The sequence below is a fragment of the Rattus norvegicus genome, chromosome 3, assembly GCF_021556685.1.
Source record: "Rattus norvegicus strain SHRSP/BbbUtx chromosome 3, alternate assembly SHRSP_T2T, whole genome shotgun sequence".
In the NCBI taxonomy this organism is placed as follows: domain Eukaryota; kingdom Metazoa; phylum Chordata; class Mammalia; order Rodentia; family Muridae; genus Rattus; species Rattus norvegicus.
The window spans coordinates 59,618,246-59,638,938 of record NC_141536.1 but is presented as its reverse complement, the minus strand read 5'-3'; the positions used below and the strand labels follow the sequence as shown (position 1 = coordinate 59,638,938).

Here is a 20,693-nt window from a genome sequence, read left to right as displayed (position 1 = left end):
ACCAGATGTTCCACCTTCTAGTCTACCCTTTCCTATAGGCCATAGTTCCTATAGTCTTTTTTTAATTGACAAGTAATGCAACCACACGGTAGACAAGAGAGTCTCCCTACAGTGGCTCGTGAGTGCCTTTCCCCCTCCATGCTGGGATGCTGACTGATTTGATCTTTTTCAGGTTCTGTGCAGGCAGTCACTGTACCGAGCTCACGAATGCAGATTATGTCCATGAACACTGTCCACTATGGTCTTCCCCAGCTTGTTCTTGTAATATTTCTTCCCTACCCTGTTCTGCAATAGTCCCTGAGCCACAGGAAAGGGGTGTGATCTAGATGCCCTGATTTTGGTTGAGCACTCCACAGATTCAAGGCACTTTGACCAGTTGGGAGTTCCCACATTAACCACCCTCCCTGCACTGCACAGAGACAGATGCCTTTCTGATGAGTTCTGAGAGCTGCACTGATCTACAGGGAGAGAAATGAATTTAGAGAGCAGCTTGATACTGTGGCCATTTAGCAGAAAATAGTAGTAGGCTCACCCCTGTAGCCTGTGAACTCTCTAGCCATAGGTTCTTGGTCAGATGTATAGTACCAAGCATGTGTTTCTTTCTGTGGAATAGGCCTTAAATCTAACCAGAAAGTGCCTGGTTGGGGTTGGGGATTTAGCTCAGTGGTAGAGCGCTTGCCTAGGAAGCGCAAGGCCCTGGGTTCGGTCCCCAGCTCTGAAAAAAAGAACCAAAAAAAAAAAAAAAAAAAAAAGTAAAAAAAAAAAAAAGAAAGTGCCTGGTTACCCCTATAACATTCTCACTACTATTCTACCTATGGGCACCTCTTACCAGGCTGCTTGTTACTGTAGCTCATACGATTTACAGCGGGGTAAGACTGTTGCCAACTCTTTCTCTCTAGCAGCCCGTACTGAAAGAGAGCTAAAAGGGAGGCGACTTCTTGATCAGCACCAACTCAGTTTTTCTGTTTCCTGTGAGCAAACTGTGAATCTAGGAATGTCTATTCTAGAGCTAGAGTCCACTGATTCTGCTTTTGGATTAGATATTTCTTCTGCTCACAGCAGGTTTGCCCAAAGGAGTGGGATGACACACTCAGAAGATCCTTGGTTGTGATGGAAAAAGGCCACATTCCAAGCAAGAGTCTTCATGTCAGGCATCACTTCATTTTACCCACCATCACCACTGCCACCATCATCATCACCATAATCACCACCCTCCTCCTCCTTACTTTCTTGATGTATCACTTTTAGAACTTTATGACTTATAAAATTACAGTTTGGGTGTTCTAGTATCAGTCTTCTGGGATCTGCAATCACTGTTCCTGTTATCAGTTATTTCAATATCCTCATTTTAATTCACTATTGTTACCACCCCACGAACCCATCTAAAATATAAGTGTCTCAAATGTTATAGTAGTCAGCTTCCTTGCCCTACCCCACCCCCATTCACCCCAAGCCTTAGATTTGGAATGGCCAGTGTTCAGCAATTCCTACCCTTAACTCTCTCTGCACTCTTTAACTCTTTCCACTTCTCAATAAATGGAGTTCCCTAATAGCTAATATTTGTCCCTATGCTTCTAGCCAAGTATACAGGTTGCTGAACAAAATGGAGTGTGAACGGTGAACTAAGAAGTATGGTAGAATGAAAGACCTGTTGACAAGCCAGGACAAATTGAGGCAAAATCATGAAACACCTCTTGTGTACAATATGGTGCTTAGAATTCTCTCAGAATAAACATATCTGAGTTGTACTATAGTTTAGCAACCAGGGAATTAAAATAAAGAAAGAGCTGCTTCACTGGGGAATAAAAATAGAAAAGAGGAAATTAAGAAATTGAGGCTTTTCAAATTTGCAAGAGTTTTTTTTTTTTTTGTCATTTCATTAGAGCTTATGGAAGTTGAAGCTATGTCCTATACTTTATGTACCGTATAGTTTCCTAAATTTTTCAAAGACACAGGGACAATATCTTCATTATCATAACACCTACTAACAGTGACCACAAACTTGTGTTCTCAGCATATCTCATAATAGCTACATGCGTGGGCTTCATCTAACGTGATGTTCATGTTTATGGATGATGTAACCAAGGCAAGCATTTATCTCAAAATTATAAAGGCAGTAAGTGGCAGTGTTAATGTTTGTGTTCTGCACACTGAGATTGGTACTTTTCACTTTAAAAGACTACACTGAGAAGGCTCCCTATGGGTCTATAACACACATTAAATGTTCATTTTGATGGCTGTCCACATTGGAGAAAGGGACTATCTGGTACAAATTTAGACGAGTGTGAGTGAAAATAAAATTTTCTGAATTAAGTATTTACAAAAATATTGTATCCAAATAGAGTGATTTAATCAATGTAGATGTCTGTGGAAGTGGGAGGGAGGATGTTTGGAGGGAGGAAGGTACCAGGAAGAGGGGAGAGGAGGCATGAGAGAAGGAATGGGGGGCAAAAATTACAATGATAAATATGTATGGAAATATCACAATGAAACTCATTATTTTGTAGATTGAAAGAATGGATGTCCACTTATCTTTCACAGTTTAGCCTCAAGGAAGGCAGGGTTCCAGAATCATCCAGGAATACACATTTCTTCACTTGGACGTTCTGCCAGTACAACAGCATTGCTCATGACTACTTGTCTGAAACTGACATTATATCTCCATTCCAGCCTGTGGGAATTGGGAGACAGAGTTCTTAAAAACAGAGAGCTGGAATGTGCACATTTCATTCTTGCTTGTGTTCTATTTAATGAGGACTTAGTTATATGTAGCTGCAAGGGAGGCTGAGAGATGACCCGGGCCAGGCTGTGAGAACTAACGAGCAAACAACTGCACTTCTCACTTCATGGCTCTTATCTCTAATGGAGGGGGATGGTCCAGCACTTGTGTAGGATTCTAGTTTTAAAGAGAGGAAACAGTTCCCTGGGGACCAGAAACAACTTCTGTCTAGTTTCCAAAGTAGTAGCACAAACAATAATTTATTTATTTATTTTTATGAGTTTGAAGTTTTTAAAGTTAGTTGACAATGGGCATGTATGATTCTTCCCCTTATTTGTTTTTTTTTTTTTCTTTTCTTTTCTTTTTTTTTCGGAGCTGGGGACCGAACCCAGGGCCTTGAGCTTGCTAGGCAAGCGCTCTACCCGCTAAGCTAAATCCTCAACCCCCTTCCCCTTATTTGTAATAAAACTATTTTGTCTTGGTTCTAATAAAGACAGTAAGAACAGTACCCAATCTCAAAGTAAGGTTTATAGTCTGAATTATTTAAAAACTGGAAGAGATTGTAGGCCATTGTTTTACTGCAAAAAGAACGATATACACTGTTGAGAGAATCTTTGCTATATGATTAAAGGACATTTGTGGCCATCTACTGCATAGAGCATCTGACTACAGGCTTATGGACATGTTATTGACATCGCTATCTTTTCTCTATTTGATTTGTGACATAAGATTGATGCGTATATAGACAGAACGAAAGAGGATTTAATAACAGGATTTGGCCTCATACAAAGTTGGCATTCTGATTTAAAACAAACAGCACACAGGCACAGATAATCTCGTCTAGAAGCCTCTTGTCTTGATTAGCGCCCTTGGGTGAATTGAGAATCCTCAACCCCCCTGTGGGGGCCCATGTAGAACAGCACAGTCATCTGAGCAGCCAGTGGCTCAGGGACAATGATGTCATTAAGCCTAATATGTGCATTTAGGTTCAGTTTTCATTTCCAAAGAATAACTGCTCTAGAAATTTCTATGCACAGGATTTGGCGCAAATCACCATGATCCCACACACCGTGCGATGCCACATGATTTTTAACGGATGTAGCCAGTCTTCAGGTGACTGCTGTTTGTCATTATCCAGTGGGTCATGGCTCCTGGAGTCAGAGCTTGTTTGTTTTGGTGAATGCACATTCTCTTTTGCTTGCATAGTTTTGCAGTCCTGCTGGCCTGGAGCGATCGTTAGCTTTAGTTTATGGACCAGGAAGGAGCTTCTCCAGGGATGGGTACTCAAATCGCAGAACATGAAGCTGTAAATGTCTCACACAGTACAGTCCAATGACCTTGACAGATGAAGGAATTGAGGCCCGGGGACTCTGTGGGGCTTCACCAGGGCTTCCACAGACTCAGGGCAGTTGTAGCCGGAACTTACATCTCTGGGCTCCCAGTACAGCGCTCTTTCTCATTGCCTTTCAGCTTTATTTGACTAGAGATGCTAAGCAATTTGAGAATTTACTCAGAGGGAACTAGGCATTTCTTGGCACAGTAGGGTGAATCCCAAGGTCCAGGAAGGTCTCAGTGAGAGTGCTTATTCAGACTTAGACATATTCAGTGTATCTAGATCGAGTCATTTGAGTTAGGTACACAGGTATCCAGGGCATTAATTTCTTAACTATAATGGTTTAAGAGTCACAGTTTGGGTAACTTCTTTCGTATGATATATTTTGTTTTGGTGAGATAGGGACCTTCATAGATGAAAGGCATGAAAACCCCAAGGTCTGAGAGATACTGAGAATGACGTCAGGTGGAGGTGGTCGGTAAAGTTTGAACTGATTTGAGTCTTTATCACAGAATGAAGCTTCTGCTGTGTCTTTGCTATTGGTTCCAATGCCTGTGCAATGAACAAAGTCTAGCAGAAGGTGGGCGTGGTCAGTCACATCCATTCCCCAAAGCCTTAGTTTTCTCCTCGGTGGTATGGCGTAAGATCGCTTGGGTCACGGCAAGGTGGTGTCCAGAATGAAACAAGAAGCGGTTTGGGAGCATCTGTCCAAACAAGCAGTGCCATTCAGACAGGGGACACGTGCTTTTTGTTTGGTGTAGTAGGTTTGTTACTGTCTTCTCAGTCAGAGATGGCTTCCAATTCAGCATGGTCCATGCTCTAGTAAGTTAAGGTGTTGCAAATTCATTGTGTATGCTCTTCTTGTGTCTCATTAAAATTTTGTGTGTTCAAATCCTAAACTGAAAGGTTAGGAGTTGGTATCTTCAGGAAGAGATTAGACCATGAAGTGGAGCCATCTGGAACAGGGTTAATTCTCTTACAGAAGAGGCCATTAAAAAGTTGCCGTGCCCCTTTCACAGTGTTTGAACATGGTGAGAAGGTGCTCTCTGTGAACCGGAAGTTTCTCACTAGGCTCAGACATGGCCAGTGCCTTGATCTGGAACTTCTAATTTCTACTGTTTATCAGTTACCCACTGTAACGGATACACTAGGATACAGTGATCTGGATAGACTAAGACAGTGGCTTGGCCCATTCATCGTTTATGTCGTGATCTAAGACCCTGGTACCCAGTAACAAACTACTAAATTGAGTTGACAAACTACTTTTGTCACTGATGGATACCTTCTTTGGATACTCCCACGATGTTACAGCTCTTTCTCAGCAGCTCCGGATCCAGTTGATAAACAGGAAATAAACAGGGAAGAGCTACCTCTATCCATAAGCACAGGAAACTTTCTGCCGAGATCTGTCATCTTCCTAGGTGCGTAGAGCTGTAGTAAGGTGGTCAGCAGGGCAAAAATGAGTCCCAGCTGGCACAGGGACCACTCTTCTCCACAATCATGCATGGAACTGGTAGCCTGAAACCCCATCTGGCTTTTTTCCTCCTCTTCCTCCTCCTCTTCCTCCTCCTCCTCCCTCTCTTCCTCTTCCTCTTCATCCTTCTCCCCCTCCTCCCCTCCTCTTCCTCTTCATCTTCCTCCTCTTCCTCCTCCCTCTCTTCCTCCTCCTCTTCTCTTCCTCTTCCTCTTCCTCCTCCTCCTCCTCTTCCTCTTCCTCTTCCTCCTCCTCCTCCTCTTCCTCCTCCTCTTCCTCCTCCTCCTTGTCCCCACCCCCCTTAGCCACTTTTTCCTTTTCGGGAATGTATTAGCTGGTTTTGTGTGTCAACTTGACACAAGCTGGAGTTATCACAGAGAAAGGAGTCTCCCTTGAGGAAATGCCTCCATGAGATCCAGCTGTAAGGCATTTTCTCAATTAGTGATCAAGGGTGGGAGGGCCCACTGTGGGTGGTGCCATCCCTAGATTGGTAGTCCTGGGTTCTATAAGAAAGCAAGTTGAGCAAGCCAGTGGAAGCAGTCTAGTAAGCAGCACCCCTCCATGGCCTCTGCATCAGTTCCTGCCTCCAGGTACCTACCCTGTGTGAGTTCCTGTCCTGACTTCCTTTTGTGATGAACAGTGCTGTGGAAGTGTAAACTTAATGAACCCTTTCCTTCCCGACTTGGTTGGTTACGATGCTTTGTGCAGGAATACAGACCGTGACTAAGACAAAACTCAGGGACATTTGTCTTAGACTTAGCATGCTGTCTCTGACAGCCACACTGCTCACCCTTTTCAGGGTGCTTATGCTGATGTGAAAAATGGGGAAATATTCCTAATAGAAGCATGGTAAGGAGCTACACATCCAATACCTTGAATGCCTTAGCCATCCAAGGCACTAGATGCTCCAGCAATAGAGGGATTCGTTGCGCCTGGCACTGAAGCTTGAAGGGGCCAAGGGATCGGCAGAATCAGGATGGACTTCGAAGCCTATTCGAGGGGTGTGCAGATGTTGCTGCTGGGCCACAGAAGTGTTCAAGCAGGAATGAGAAGGCCGTGTTTCCACAGAACTATTCTGCTCGTTCATTGATGTTTTGCTTGGAGGCCCACAGTGTTCCTGAGCCTTTGCTGGTGAGATTCAGAGGGGTGAAGTTCTGAAACTGTATGTTCTAGAACAGCCCAAGTGGGACAGAAGGGTGAGTGATGGATTCACACAGAACTGATGGTCAGATTGCTTTTGGTTTTACAGCAGTAGAAGAGATGACTGGCTTTGAATTAAGAAAGAGCTTGTGTTACCAGGGTCTAGTATGAGGGCTGGCTTAGAGGCCTTGTGGGAGCCAGGCCACAGTCATGCACTATGCGCGGTTCCCCCTGCTGGGCCACATGCTTCGAGGACACGTTTAATGCTCATCGGCTCTGACTTGGTCTTTGTTTTTCCTTAGAAGAAAGCTTTCACTATACCATCTCAACCCTGAAATAAAAAGAAACTACAACCAGGTATGTGATTCTTACAGATGCAGTGTATGACACGAAGGGGGCCCACATTGTGAAGCAACATTCTTGGCTCCTCAAGACAAACGGCTGTTGGCACTGAAATGACCTTTCTGGTTTGCATGTAGGCATCCTTACGGTCCTGTAAGCAGCCTGGACACAGAAGGGACAGTCTGCATTAATTGCTTTTATGATCAGTGTGACTAGACATGTAGCATGAAGTAGTTTGGAGGAGGGGGGGTTATTTTGGCCCACAGTTCGTGGAATTCAGTCTCTCACAGCTGGGGAGGCAGAGCAGGTGGGGGGCGTGAGACAGTTGCTTACATCAATCACGTTGGCCATCCAGAGAGCCTCGACCGGAAGCAGGGAAGGCTATAAACTCGACCGGAAGTATGACACAAGGTCCAACCCCAGAGTCCAAATGATGAATATATGTGGTACGAGATGGAGATACGGTGAAGGAAGGGAGAAGCTGGCTCTCCTTCTAACCGTAAATACTGCAAGTAATATTTAGCAAGATCATCATTTGAACTGTGTCTGTCCCTACGGTGATTTCCCTTTGCTCTGGTATTTCCCCTCCATTTCCTGTAAGTTTTACCCCTCTTCCTCTTGCTTCTCAGTCCCCTAGGGGAGTGGGGGGAGCCCAAAAAACTGGTAAGATTTTTTTTTTTCTTACCAGTACAAAGTTGCTGGGGAAAAAAACATATCAGGAGTTCAATCTGTTTTTGTTTGTTTGTTTAGTGTACATTGGTGTTTTGCCTGCATGTATGTCGGCTGCCCTGTAGGTGCTGGGAGGTGTTGAACCCAGGTCCCCTGGAAGAGCAGTCAGTGCTCTTAACCGCTAAGCCACCTCCAGTCTCTCCAGAGTTCATTTTATCTGAGGTGTTTTACAGATCCGGATGCTAGTCGGAACGTGGGAGTGTGTGTAGTAGGGCTGATGGTAAAATATAATGTTTGGCAAATACCTGAGACCTGGAGGTTCAGAGGAGGGATTTGGCTACGTAATGACTGTTGTCATGAGGAAACCTAAGCCATGAGACAGCCTCCCCTCGCCCCCCAGCTTAAAACGGATCCTACTGCCCCGGTTTAAAAACGATTCCTTCACAAATTGCACTTAAAAATAATTGGGAAAAAAATTTTAAAAAGCAAATCTAATTTTTCAATAAAAAAATCAACTTTTAAAATTCCTCCCTGGTGGTCCACTATTATTAAATATTCTTCTGGATTTTTTTTTTAATCTTGCTTTATTGGAAGGAGAAAAACAATTATCTGTAAACGTAATTTTTAATGCATGGTAATAAAAATAAATGGCACAGTTCTGCTACAGTTCACCTAAATCTTCTTCCCTGGTGGTCTCCTGGTATTAAATAATCAGTACCACATGTATTCATCATTCGCTGACAGCAGAAGAACAACTTTGGCATTTTATTGTCTGAAGAAGCAGGCTCGATGTTGTTCTGGCTTCTGGGGGCTCCTTTGCTGATGGGCTGTGAAGAAGGCTTCCTTCTCCTAGATGGTGGGGCTGTGCCTTTTTTTTCTTTTTTTGTTAATTTACATAGCAATTAGTTTACAACCAGAGTCGGGCACTCCTTCCAAGGTTGATTTGAGTTCCTCTTTGCAGGTTGCCCTGAGAATGATTTAGCTTTCTGCTTTGTTTTTCTGTAGTAATTGGGGCAGAGAGAATGTGTTATATATTGTTAACTCTCTGCTGGGTGGGAGATGTGCAACTGGGCAATGTAAGTAAAAAAAATTACTGAATTAGGGTCTCTCTCCCTCTCTCCCTCCCTCTCCCTCCTCCTCCTCCTTCTTCCCCTCTCCCTTCCCCTTCTCTCTTTTTCTCTTAGCAGTGTAGAAAACATAGTAAGGGCAACCTCTTGCTTCCTCGGACCCATCCCCTGGATTGATTACTCCACGGGTAAATAGAAAGCGGTGAGCGTTGGTTCACACTTCCCCTTATGTGTAACAGAAATGACTGTTTTCTTTGTGAAAACCCAAACGCTCACATAAGCTTTTGAGAGGAGGCTGAAGTTAGTGCTCCATTGACTCACTTCACAAAGGCAATCAATGCTTACCAGGAGCAGGAGGCTGCATTGACTGTCTGCGGTACACCTGTATGACAGACACGGTCAACGTCATATTTAAAAAAAAACAGACAAGGGCTGGAGAGATGGCTCAGCGGTTAAGAGCACTGACTGCTCTTCCAGAGGTCCTGAGTTCAAATCCCAGCAACCACATGGTGGCTCACAACCATCTGTAAAGAGATCCGATGCCCTCTTCTGGTGTGTCTGAAGACAGCTACAGTGTACTTATATATAATAAATGAATAAATATTTAAAAAAAAAAAACAGACAAGACAAAACACAAACGAACATATTCCTTCCAGATGGCTCTTGATGGGCCTTTTGAGAAAGTCAACGTAACTTCCGTTTCTGAAGAATTAGACAGCTCTCCCCATTAGCTAAGCTTGCCCGGCCAGAGCAGAACAAGTTACCATCAATAAGGACAAACATGGTGCCTTCCGTAACTGAGACTACGATGGCGCAGAGGTACATATGTGGTCAATGCTTGCGAGTCTGACTGTCTGTGGTTTGTTGACTCAGCAGCAGAGGGTGGAGAGGCACTGCAGGAAGGCATCTCCTGTTGCTGCTTTCCAAGGTGGCCCTTCGCCATAGCAATAAACTCCCAGATTGCAAGTCCTTCAACTACCCCTTATTAGCTGGCTGACACCGGGCATCTGTATGAAACAAGCTGAAGCTATGTTTCCTCACATAGAAGACAGGCGATAGTACCTGAGTGAGATCTTAATGCTGTCGCTGGCACAGACTAAGTGTTCATATGTACTAGGTTTTCACTAAAGGGGACTTAGAAAATAAACGAAAAATAAACTTTTGAGGTAACTGGTATTCTTGAACCTTAGGAATTCATCTCTAGATTGGCCTAGTCTTGTGTCATCCTGTAATTGTTTTTTCCTTCATTTTTTAAGATATAGCCCAGGCTGGCCTTGAGTTCATGATCTTTCTGTCCCAGCCTCCTGAGTTCTGGGATTACAGGTTGGTGCTATAGCCCTAAGCCTGAGCTAGCCACTCGGTCTGTCTTCAAGTTAAGAGCAGCCGTTTTCCTTTAACACCCTTCAGTTGCCTTCACCAGGCCTCAGATGATTAGACTTTGCTGTTCCAAAGAGTCAGTAAATAAGGAGGTGCCTATCACACTCTTAGGGGATTCAACTTTCATTCCATTGCTTCAAGTGTTTGCAGAATTTAAGATACGAAACAAACAAACAAACAAACAAACAAATGAAAACAACAACAACAACAAAAACAAATAAAAAACTATCCCAAGGAAGCAACAGAGAATCTTGCTGTTGTGGGCTGTGGATCTCTCTTCTACAGAGCTCAGAGGACTTGAGCCATGGACACTTTCTTATGTGAAAAATTTCTCCTGCCCTGGAAGACTCAGACTGGAGTCCTGAAGCCCAACAGGAACCTTCAGCTTGCAGTTGGAAAAGTGTGCACTGGTGTGGAGCTGGGCCACGGCCAGGCTGTGTGTGGCAGGAGCCAGTCTCTGCTGAGCTCCAAAGCAGTCTGCAGTTTATGGCTGATGAGTGTCTCCACTGGAGTCCGTTTTAATGGCCTTTATTTAGGTGGTGATTTTTCTTTTAAAGGGCGGGCTTAGGGAGAAGAGCTTTTTCTGAGAGCTCTGCAAAGCAGCACCGAAGCCCTGGAGGGAGCAGGTTTTGCTTTTGTGGTGTTTTGCCTTCTACTGAGAGCTTACGCTCTTTGGTTTCTCCTTTAAACATCTCCTCCCCACATTGCTTTGAGCAGCGTCGCTGGACTTGGGGGAAACTCCCTCACAATGGAGCTATTACTGATTTACGTTCCAGTGAGAAGAATGTGTTTTACTGTGCTCATAATACTTGTTCAATTTAACTACTATGTACTGTAAAGTATCGTAAAAGCTTCTCCTCTGATCAAACGTTATGAGACAGAGGATCATGAACTGCCCCCAATCTATGCACTCCGACTCCTATGGGATCTGTGGGCATGCCACCATGAAGAGAGGGCAGACAATGAAGCCTGTGCCCTCCCACTCCAATATAGGTCGTCGGAACCTTCCCGATGCATGCTTGTCATCAGCTGAGCCCCCGGGTTAAGGTTTACAAACCGTCTTCATTTCTCCTGGCTTCACCTCAATGTAGCACCAATCTGCCTCCTTTGGAGATCAGGAGTTTCACTTAGATTTGCCGTCAACCTTCCAACCTGGCTTGGGTTCATGTACTGTGATTCTACTTTTCCTTCTTTAATTTTCTATTTTGATCAGTTATTATAGATACTTTTTAAAGGCAGCAACCCCCCCCCCCCATTTTTTTGATAGGATCTCATGTAGTTCTGACTGACTTGGGACTCACTATGGAAACTAGGCTGACATTGAACTCACAAAGATCTGCCTGCCTCTGTCTCCCCAGTGCTAGGATTAAAGGCATGTGCCACCACACCCGCTATCGAATGCATCTTGATTATTTCCACTCCTATTTCCTCCTTCCATTCTCTCCCAGAGCTCCCAGCATGCCCTCTTCCTACCTTTATGTCTTTTCCATTCATTTCATAACCTACTGAGTCTCATTAGGGTTACCGCTGTTTGCCTGAGTGGGGTCATTCACAGGAGCATGGGCAGCTTATCAATAGTCACACCTTAGTGTGGCTTATCAACTGCCAACAGCTCCTGTGGGGCAGGGCTTCATGAGCTCTTCTTCCACCTCCGCTGGGGTATTGAGTGGTTGCTCAGGTAACCAGAGCTGCTGTGAGTTGATGATAGTCGGCCTGCAGTCCAGGAGTCAGCATATTTCACAGGACTCTTCCATTCTCCGGCTTTTACCTTCTTTCTGTTTTCTCTTCCTTGTCGTTCTCTGAACCCTGGAGAGGTTGATATGATTGTGTGATTTAAGGGCGAGCACTTAGTCTCTGTATTGACTGATGTCCACTGCGTCTCTGTCCCAGGTTGAGAGAAACACTGATGTATGACTATACACAAATATCTAGAAATCAATTTGACAGCATCTCATTTTTAGCAAAACAAAGCTGGCAGGTTTCCTCTTAAGGTCTGTGACCTCCCAAACCGTGGGTTTTTGACCAGGTTTACAGGTACCAGGAATGAATTCTCTCCTGTGAGACAGGCTGGGAAGCCAAGCTGATGTGCTTGGTTACTCCTCTAATAGTCATGACACTACTACACCAGTGGGCATACCTTGTCTGGCAGGTTGGTGTTGTGCTATGCAGGGTCCAGTGATGGGCGAGTCCATCGATGGCTTTTCTCTGTCTGTAGAGCACTAGGAAAGTTAACTAGTGGGAGGAATTTTCCAAGTCAATTCCAGCTTGATTTTTTTCTATCCTGCAACCAAAGAGGCCACCTTTTCTAAGTAATTTTTTTTTTTTTTTGGTTCTTTTTTTCGGAGCTGGGGACCAAACCCAGGGCCTTGCGCTTCCTAGGTAAGCGCTCTACCACTGAGCTAAATCCCCAGCCCCTTCTAAGTAATTTTTCAGCTCCCGCTTGCAACTAGCACGGAGTCAAGAAGATAGGAAAGAGCTCGGATTCTCTGCTGCAAGGCTCAGAGGTGGAGGTCTCTGCATCCTCCATTGTGCGTCTTCAGGAAGAGCTCGTGACCGTTCTTGTTCTGCGGTTTCCACAGCTGGCAGAAAGAACTCTCTCCATCTGTAGCAACTCATCTCCACCTTGTTTATAAAGAGTTTGTAAATGCAACCCTTTTAGGTGTTAAAGGCAGTTTTATTAAGTCCTAATGATTCGCATCTCAACATTGAATCATTGAACCTCTAATGGCTTAGTGTAGTTATTAGGCTAAATAGTTATAGTGGTATCAGAGAAAGGTACAGGGAAACTGAGGCAGGGAGGCACCACAGTTAACAAGTGGACTCTGAAGACCTGCTGTGTGGCTTTGGGCAAGTTGCTTAGCTCCTCTGTGCCTAAGTTTTCTCACCTGTAAAATGGGGGAATAGTAAATGTATTTATCTCACAGAGTTAGTATGAGGGATCCATGTATAAATTCATGTAAAGTACTTGTATTGGTGCCCAACACTTCTGTTTACTGAGTACTTCTTATGACATTTTGGCCACCTAAATTAAAAAATTATTTCTTTTATTTTTGAGCTTGTAATATAATTACACTATTTCCTTTATCTTTTCCTTTCCTCCAAACCCTTCCATATACCATCCCCTACTCCCTTTCATATTCATGGCCTTCCCATCCCCCATTCATTGCTATGACATGCACATATGTGTATGTGAATATATACCTGTATTTTCCTAAATATAACCTACTCAATGTGATTACATAATGTTACTTGTATGCATATATTTTCAAGACCAACCATCGAATACTGATAAACAATTGGTGTGCTTTTCTCTGGGTGTCTTAGTAACTGTTCTGTTGCTATGAGGAGGCACCACTTTGAAGGCAAATTTGTAAAATAAAGCATTTAACGTGGGGGACTCCCAGTTTCAGGGTTAGTACATTATCATCTTGTCAGGGAGTATGGCAGCACACTGGTTGACATGGTGCCAGGTCAGTAGGTGATTTGTGAGTTGCAGAGAGAGAGAGTGAGAGCGAGAGCGAGAGCGAGAGCGAGAGCGAGAGAGAGAGAGAGAGAGAGAGAGAGAGAGAGAGAGAGAGAGAACTGGGTCTAGTATGGGTTTTTTGCAACCTTAAAGCTCACTCTTAGTGACATAACTTCTCCAACAAGGCCATACCCCCTAATCCTTCCAAAACAATTCCACTAACTGGGGACCAAGCCTTCAAACATATGAGCCTATGGAGACCATTCTTGGTCAAACCATCACACTGGGGAAGACTATTCTCTCTCCCACCTATTCTCAACATCCCTTGGTTGCCTGTACTTCTTTGTGTAGGGTTGAGCTTTCTGGGTTTTCCTTGTCCAGTTTGCTGTGTCTTTTGCTGTTTCCCTTGTTCAGCTCACATGCTGGTCATGTTGGTGAGATGTTATGGTTGAAGCTTTGATATTACTCAGAGACACAATCTTAAAGCAAAATTCCCGGTCCTTACCTCTTAAGACCTTTCCCCAACTCTTCCCACAATGATCCTCGAACCTCGGACACCGGAGTTGTGTTGTAGATGCATACACTGGGACTAGACGTACTCCATATTTCTATATTTTTGATTGGTTATGAATTTCTGTAATGGCCTCTGTATGCTGAAGTTTCCCTGATGAGGGGTGATTCTGTAACCAACAACTTGGACGTTAGTTCTGCTCAACAAGAGGGCAATCACTCCTGGTGATTAAATATTTTTGAAATAGCAACTGCCATTTTTTTTAGTGCTTCTAAAGATATATTGGCCACACCTTTTTCTTTGAACTAGAAATGGCCTTTCTTTGAACTAGATTTCGAGTCCCTTTGGTCATCTTTGTGTCTCCAAGCACTTATTTGGCAGGAAACATCCAAAATTATTTCTTGCAAGAACTGAAGAGCAAATCACAGTACACGGCCATTCTCCCACCTCGGGTGCCCCCAGCACGGGAGGATGGGAACAGAGCTGGGACTCGTCCATGGTGCAAGCACCCTCTGGGGAGCTTCTGACCACAGCAATTAAGAATTCACAAAGATGATTAATCTTACACAGCTATGCTAGTAAAATAACTTTGATAGGCTCATTGCACTGGGATTTCCCTAAAGGGCCCTAGAAGCCCTCTTCTGGCTTTTAGGCAGGTGGTTCTAATATACTGTAGATGTTAGTCGTATACTATTTATAATAAATCTCCAAAGGAAGAATTCCGGATCTTCCTTGCTGCTAATACAGAATAATTTAGTGGCCAATATCTCTTTAGTGAGAACTTCATTGGTAGTTTTCAAGGCATTAAAGATTTAGAGGAAGTGTAATGAAGGAGAATGTCAGGCTGGAGTTCTCACTGGGGTAGCTGTTGCCCCTCCTGTAGAGCTTCTTTGAAACCAAAGCTAAGTGAATACCAGCCGTGTGTACCTTCATTGGAATTGTATCTCAGGAGATGTCTGACCAACTGATGTTTCTACACTGAGTGCTTATTGGGGACCTTCTGTGTCCTGGCATCATGCTACAGTCTGGATGCATCACATGGTGCTGTCATTGTTCCTTCCTATTGGGTCTTGTAGTGACATAGTAAAGCTGAGTGTGGAGATAGTGTGTGTGTGTGTGTGTGTGTGTGTGTGTGTGTGTGTGTGTGTGTGTGTGTAGATTGAATTACAACCTTGGGTGTCCTTTCTTAGGTGGCGACCCCCTACTCCTTTAAGACAGGCTTTCTTACTGACTTGGAATGTCACATGTGGACTAGGTATTTTGGCCAGTAGCTCCTGAGATCTGCCTGTCTCTGTTTCCCCAGTACTGAGATGGCAGGGTGTGCCTCTATGTGCTGCTTTTATTTTTAAAGATTCATTTTCTTATTTATTTATGTATATGTGGGTAGATCTTTCAGAGGCCGGAAGGAGGCATCAGATCTCCCTAGCTGGAGTGACAGGTGGTTTTGAGTCACTGGTTATGAGTGCTGGGAGCTAAACTCATCATATCTTCAAGAAGAGCAGCAAGCAGTCTTAACCACCAAGCTTTTTTTTTTTTTTTTTTTTTGTCCCATGACAAGGTTTTTTTTACAACATGAATCCTGGGGAGAGCACTGGGTTCTAGTTTTTGCACTTTACCAACTGACCTACGTATGTCCCAAGCCCCTCAGTATTTTAGAGGAAATCTTGGATTTCTGAGGGAGTTTCTGAGGGAGTGGCCAAAGACATGCTACAGGGTTGGGATAGGGAAATAACCTTTATACGTTGTTGATGGGAATGCAGATTAGCCGGGTCTTGATGAAAGTCAGTATGGGGATTCCTCAAAATATTAAAAAGAGAGCCTCCATCTGATCTGGTTATGTCACTTCTAGCTATAGAACTAACTATAGAGTCAAAGCCAGTGTACTAGAGAGATACATGTACATTAGGCTTATTATGACAATATTCATAAGAGCCAATTATAAATGAGCTTAGCTAATGTCAACAGAGGGGTAGGCAAAGAAAGCATGGCATCTGTACACAATGGAGATTTCTCAAGAAATAAAAAATAACATTGTATATGATATACGAAATCATACTGAAATAACACACATTAATAAGGTAATTTTAAAAAAAGAATGTAAACGGGGTGGGGTGGGGAGGGCGGTGATAAAGCAGGGAAAAAGGCAGGACCTGACCACACCGGAATTTCTTAGCCATGTGTGCTAGCTTTGAGCTCTGCTGGTTAGTTCCGGGTTACTGTATACCTCAGGAGACATTTTATGGAGAAGCTGGATGGCAGACGCGAGTGAGGAGCTGCTCTATGGACGTTCTGAGCGCTGGTGGAGGACTCCGGGTCCTGGGACAGCTAGCGATGTGCCTGGGACCTGCTTATTCACTTTGTAGCTGTTGAATGACCCCCAGGTCTGTGGACCCCCCCAGCTTCCACCAGATCTCAGTTCTTTCAGGACGAGCTAAGTACGTTCGAACGCTACGGTCGAACCTGAAGCTAGAAAGAGACAGACTCATCCCATTTGTCCTGGGAGGCCCCGATTCGTTCTCACAGACTCGCCTGCATTTAGCTTGCCTTCCGCTCATCAGCCGAACGGACTTAACAAAATTTTAGGAGGGCAGCAGTTACCGTTTGTGGCTCCATCACAGTTGTGTGAAAGTCTGTCCTCTTTCATAACTCCTCTATCCTTTGGTGTCGTGGTCTTCTTCTCACTTCCGGCCCTAGCTGGTACACCATGAAAAGGATCCAATCAGCAGCGATGGCCACTGAAGGGCTCTAGGCGGGAGAGGAGCTCGCTCAGCACTTTCCCCCAGCCTGTCTGCAAGCGTGGAGAAAGGCTTCTTCGCAGGGGCCAGTCAGGTCAAGAGCAGATGAGAGGAGATTTATAGGCAAGAAGGCTGATGCCAAGCATAGCCAGGCTTCCGTTTTATTTTTGGCCCAGGAGTTAGATTAATTCTCTAGCCTAATAACAATTGGGAGAGGCAGCACAGCGGAGACCTGGCCAACAGTATGAGTGCTGACGTGATGTTTACAACTTCTGCCCGGCAAGCCTCCATGTTTTCTCATCTGCTAGATTGAGGCAGTGCATGTAGCGGTGGACTCCAAAGCCTCCCTAAGAAATGGCACCAGATAGAACGGCCAAGGTCTCTGAGCAACTGTTTGCCGTAGGAGTCTAGTCACCCACTCTCCTTGAACTCTGCTGGTTGGAGAAATAAATTGTTACTCTGTCAAATCATGTAGACTTTGGGCTTTAAGCAGTAACATATTATCTAATGCGGATAACATAGAATGTGAACCACGGGTAGTGGGAACCAGGAGAGAGAGAGAGAGAGAGAGAGAGAGAGAGAGAGAGAGAGAGAGAGAGAGAGAGAGAGAGAGAGAGAGAGAGAGAGGTTTGAAAGAAGAATCCGGGAAGGATGAATTAATGAACTAAGAATGAGACGAATTTTTGGTTTGATAACGGTGAAGACTAGCACCATTTCCGAGGATAACGGATGTTGATAGGAAAGCAGAGTTTTGCAAGAGAAGGAAGAATTCAGTCTTGTAAGTATGGGGTCAGAAGGCTCGATGCCCCAGTGTAGGGGAATGCCAGGGCAGGGAGGAGGAGGGAGTGGGTGTGTAGGTGGGGGAGCACCCTCATAGAAGCAGGGGATGGGGGATGGGATAGGTGGTTGCCTGAGGGGGACACCAGGAAAGGGGATAACATGTGAAATGTAGATAAAGAAAATATCCAATAAAAGAAAAATATTAAAAATAACAACGCCAGCAAAAACAAAAGTATGGAGTCAGAAAACTCGAAGTGGAGATGTTTCTGATCCTCACGGTATGCTTCCTTCTGGGAAATAGGTTTTAGCTCGGCCCAGTTGCCTTGCTATGCATCCCAGTCAGTCTGACATAGTCAGTGTTGTTTCCCTTCTACTTCTCTTTTTTTTTTTTTTTTTCTTTTTCTTTTTTTCCCCGGAGCTGGGGACCGAACCCCGGGCCTTGAAGCTTGCTAGGCGAGCGCTCTACCACTGAGCTAAATCCCCAACCCCTCCCTTCTACTTCTTAAAGCCTCTCCAAGATGATGATATACGGTCTCGTTGCCCCAATTTCTAGTTTATAGATACAGGGGCTACCCCGCCAAGAAAGCTCTGTGAGGCCTTGGTTAGGCTGCTCACCTCACTTTTGTCCCTACACTACACCCTTTCTAATTCAACCGTTGGCTGTTTTATTAGTTCATGCAGTGCGGGCACGCCGTCCCAGGACCCCCGCTTGCCCTTCCCTTCCCCACAGACCTTCTCCTTCCCACCGGTTCTCTCCTACTTTAGTGTTTTATTTTCTTGTGTGCAGCTCTTGTGCAGATAGACACACGTGCCAAGTGTTCATGGTTACATTAGCCAGGCCGTGTGCACAAAACCGAGTTCCACAGAGCTCCTGTTCACCCTTTAGTTCTTAGCAATTTTCTGCTCCCCCTTTCTGTGACGGGGAGGGGCAGGACAGATGTCCCGTTTAGGACTGAGCACTCGAGAGTCATTTACTCTCATCCTTTGACCGGTTGGATCTTTAGACTAGCTGCTGCCCACTGCAAATTGAGGCTCTTCTGGCCCGGGAGGATGGCTGTGTTGGTGTAAGCTTACCTGGGTGGAAGATAAAAGACAGCGAGGTCAAGCGTCCTGAGGCATCTGTCTGTTTGGGTCTCATCGATTGTTATCGCCAAGAGGGTCTTAGGCTATCTCTAGAGGAAGGGTGATTGTTAACTTGTATGGCCTGACTAATTCCTCATGTCTTTGAGGTTATTGATAATTAAAGTGGACAATAATGATTTCCCATTTATTCTAGCTTTGGATGCTGGCTCGTGGAAGTACACTAGTGTCCCTGGCCAAATTGGTATTAATTGATTTCAGTTTTTATAAGTGGCCTATCAAGTCTGGATGTAAACCAGAAATCCAGATATGGGAGATCTAAGACTCCATGGCCAACTTCCGGAGCCCTAATCCTCATTTGCTCTGCGTGCCTCCCCTTCCCCTCTCTGTGTGGCCTGAGCACACACATTCCTTTATATCCCCAGTTTGTTCCTACTGTGCTAGGGAAGGGAAAGGTGTCGAGCCCAGCCAGCAGGGGCTCCTTCCTGTGTTATAGAAACCTATGTTGTATGGAAAATTTAGAGAGACATGATCAAGCAGTAAGTGTTGTGAAACTGCACACAAGGCACACCTAAACGTAAGCTGTTGTCAAGGATGGTGGAGTACAGACAGACAGACTGAACAAGAGAACAGCTCGGGAAGGAGAGGAGGGTGAGCAGGCTTGTTCCAGAAATGGTGGGAGTAAAGGGGACTTTTTTCCCCCCTTAGACTAGGTGATCTTTGTGTGGCCTTGTCTCTTGTCTAGCCCATAGGTAGTGCTCCTCAGAGATACTCCACACGGACCACAGAGGACTCAATTGCCAGAGAACGGGGTTGGGTTGGGGCTGGAAATGTTAAGCCTCTCCTGTATTTGAGGTTCATTTCTTCTGGTGTTTTCAGTCTGTAAACACCATTTGTGGGCTGAAATTGACCATTTGTGGACTGAAATTGTCCTACTGTATCTCTCAACAGGTACGATTACTTTGCATCAGTTAACGCTAAGAAAAAAAAACTTGAGTAAAATTTGTTTTGAGGTGTGTGTGTGCACCCAGCTTCATATTTCTTTTAAAATTTCTGTGCCCTAGTCCTAATGAATCGGAGAGGGTACTATGCTGGTGTCATAACTGAGTGTGCGTTATTTTCTTCCTTTACAAACCATCAAACCTGGCACATGGAAGAAAAGATTACAAGCACAGGCAAGCACGCCTGTACTTCTAAGCATAAACACAAGGCCAAGCATGCCGGAAACTGGTAGTTCACTAAACATGGCTCTGGCAGTGCATGGCAGCTGGGACTGGCAAGGACATGATAGAGATGTTTGTGTCAGAGTAAGGAGGGCAGTGACCTGGAAAAGACCTTGTATGAAATATCTCTAAGATTTCCAGGGAAATCCCAGCCGAGTCAGGTTCACGAAGCACAGATTTAAGAAACTGTTCTTAAAAAAAAAAAAGAAATCCACCCCATGGATTATTTTCTATTCTTTTGGCTTTCCCAGGGAAGTCATTTCCATACACGCTATAGGGAGAACACGCTTGCGGAGCTCACTCGGGGTGGTGAGAGATAATGAAATCTGAAGTGTCAGCAGTTTTCCAGAGGAAGTCCCCTCCTCCCACTTCCCAAGCTCCATTATTACCTTACTCAATTTGCACTTTATTTTGAAGCAGATGTATAGAAATAAGCAAATTATTAATTCAAGCTTGTCTTCAATTTTGTGCTTGGCCTGCAAACCTCTACCGTCTCTCCGTTCCCCTGGCAGACTGCTGAGGGCCTGGTGATAAGCAGAGGCGGGCGTATTCATTATTCAGTGCGAGCTGCGAGCGATTTGATATTTCACAAAAAGTATGTGGCAGAGCTGGGCTTGGGGGAGGTGTCACTCAAGGGAATGTAGGCTCGACTGCTCCCGTTGTCACGCTGAGCACTGACATTAACCGTGGTCATGTGCTTCCGACATGAGGCTTGTTCTGCTGAGAGTCCTGGTTTCACAGCTGTTTTGTCTCTGGGACTTACTCTGTTCTTTGTGTAGG

The 20,693-nt window shown here is 44.7% G+C and overlaps 1 long non-coding RNA gene across 4 annotated transcripts in view; it reads left to right on the top strand.

Annotated features, from left to right (window-relative positions):
- Positions 1 to 20,693, top strand: part of LOC120101577 (uncharacterized) — a 106,740-nt gene that overhangs the window by 54,658 nt on the left and 31,389 nt on the right. Inside the window, exon 1 of one of the 4 annotated variants that reach the window (XR_015683604.1) lies at positions 17,342 to 17,608. The exons of 1 other annotated variant lie outside the window; for it this stretch is intronic. This is a non-coding gene — a long non-coding RNA (uncharacterized LOC120101577). Of the gene's footprint in view, positions 1 to 17,341; positions 17,609 to 20,693 lie in introns of those variants that run through there. 2 more of the 4 variants (XR_015683606.1, XR_015683605.1) reach the window with 2 other exon arrangements.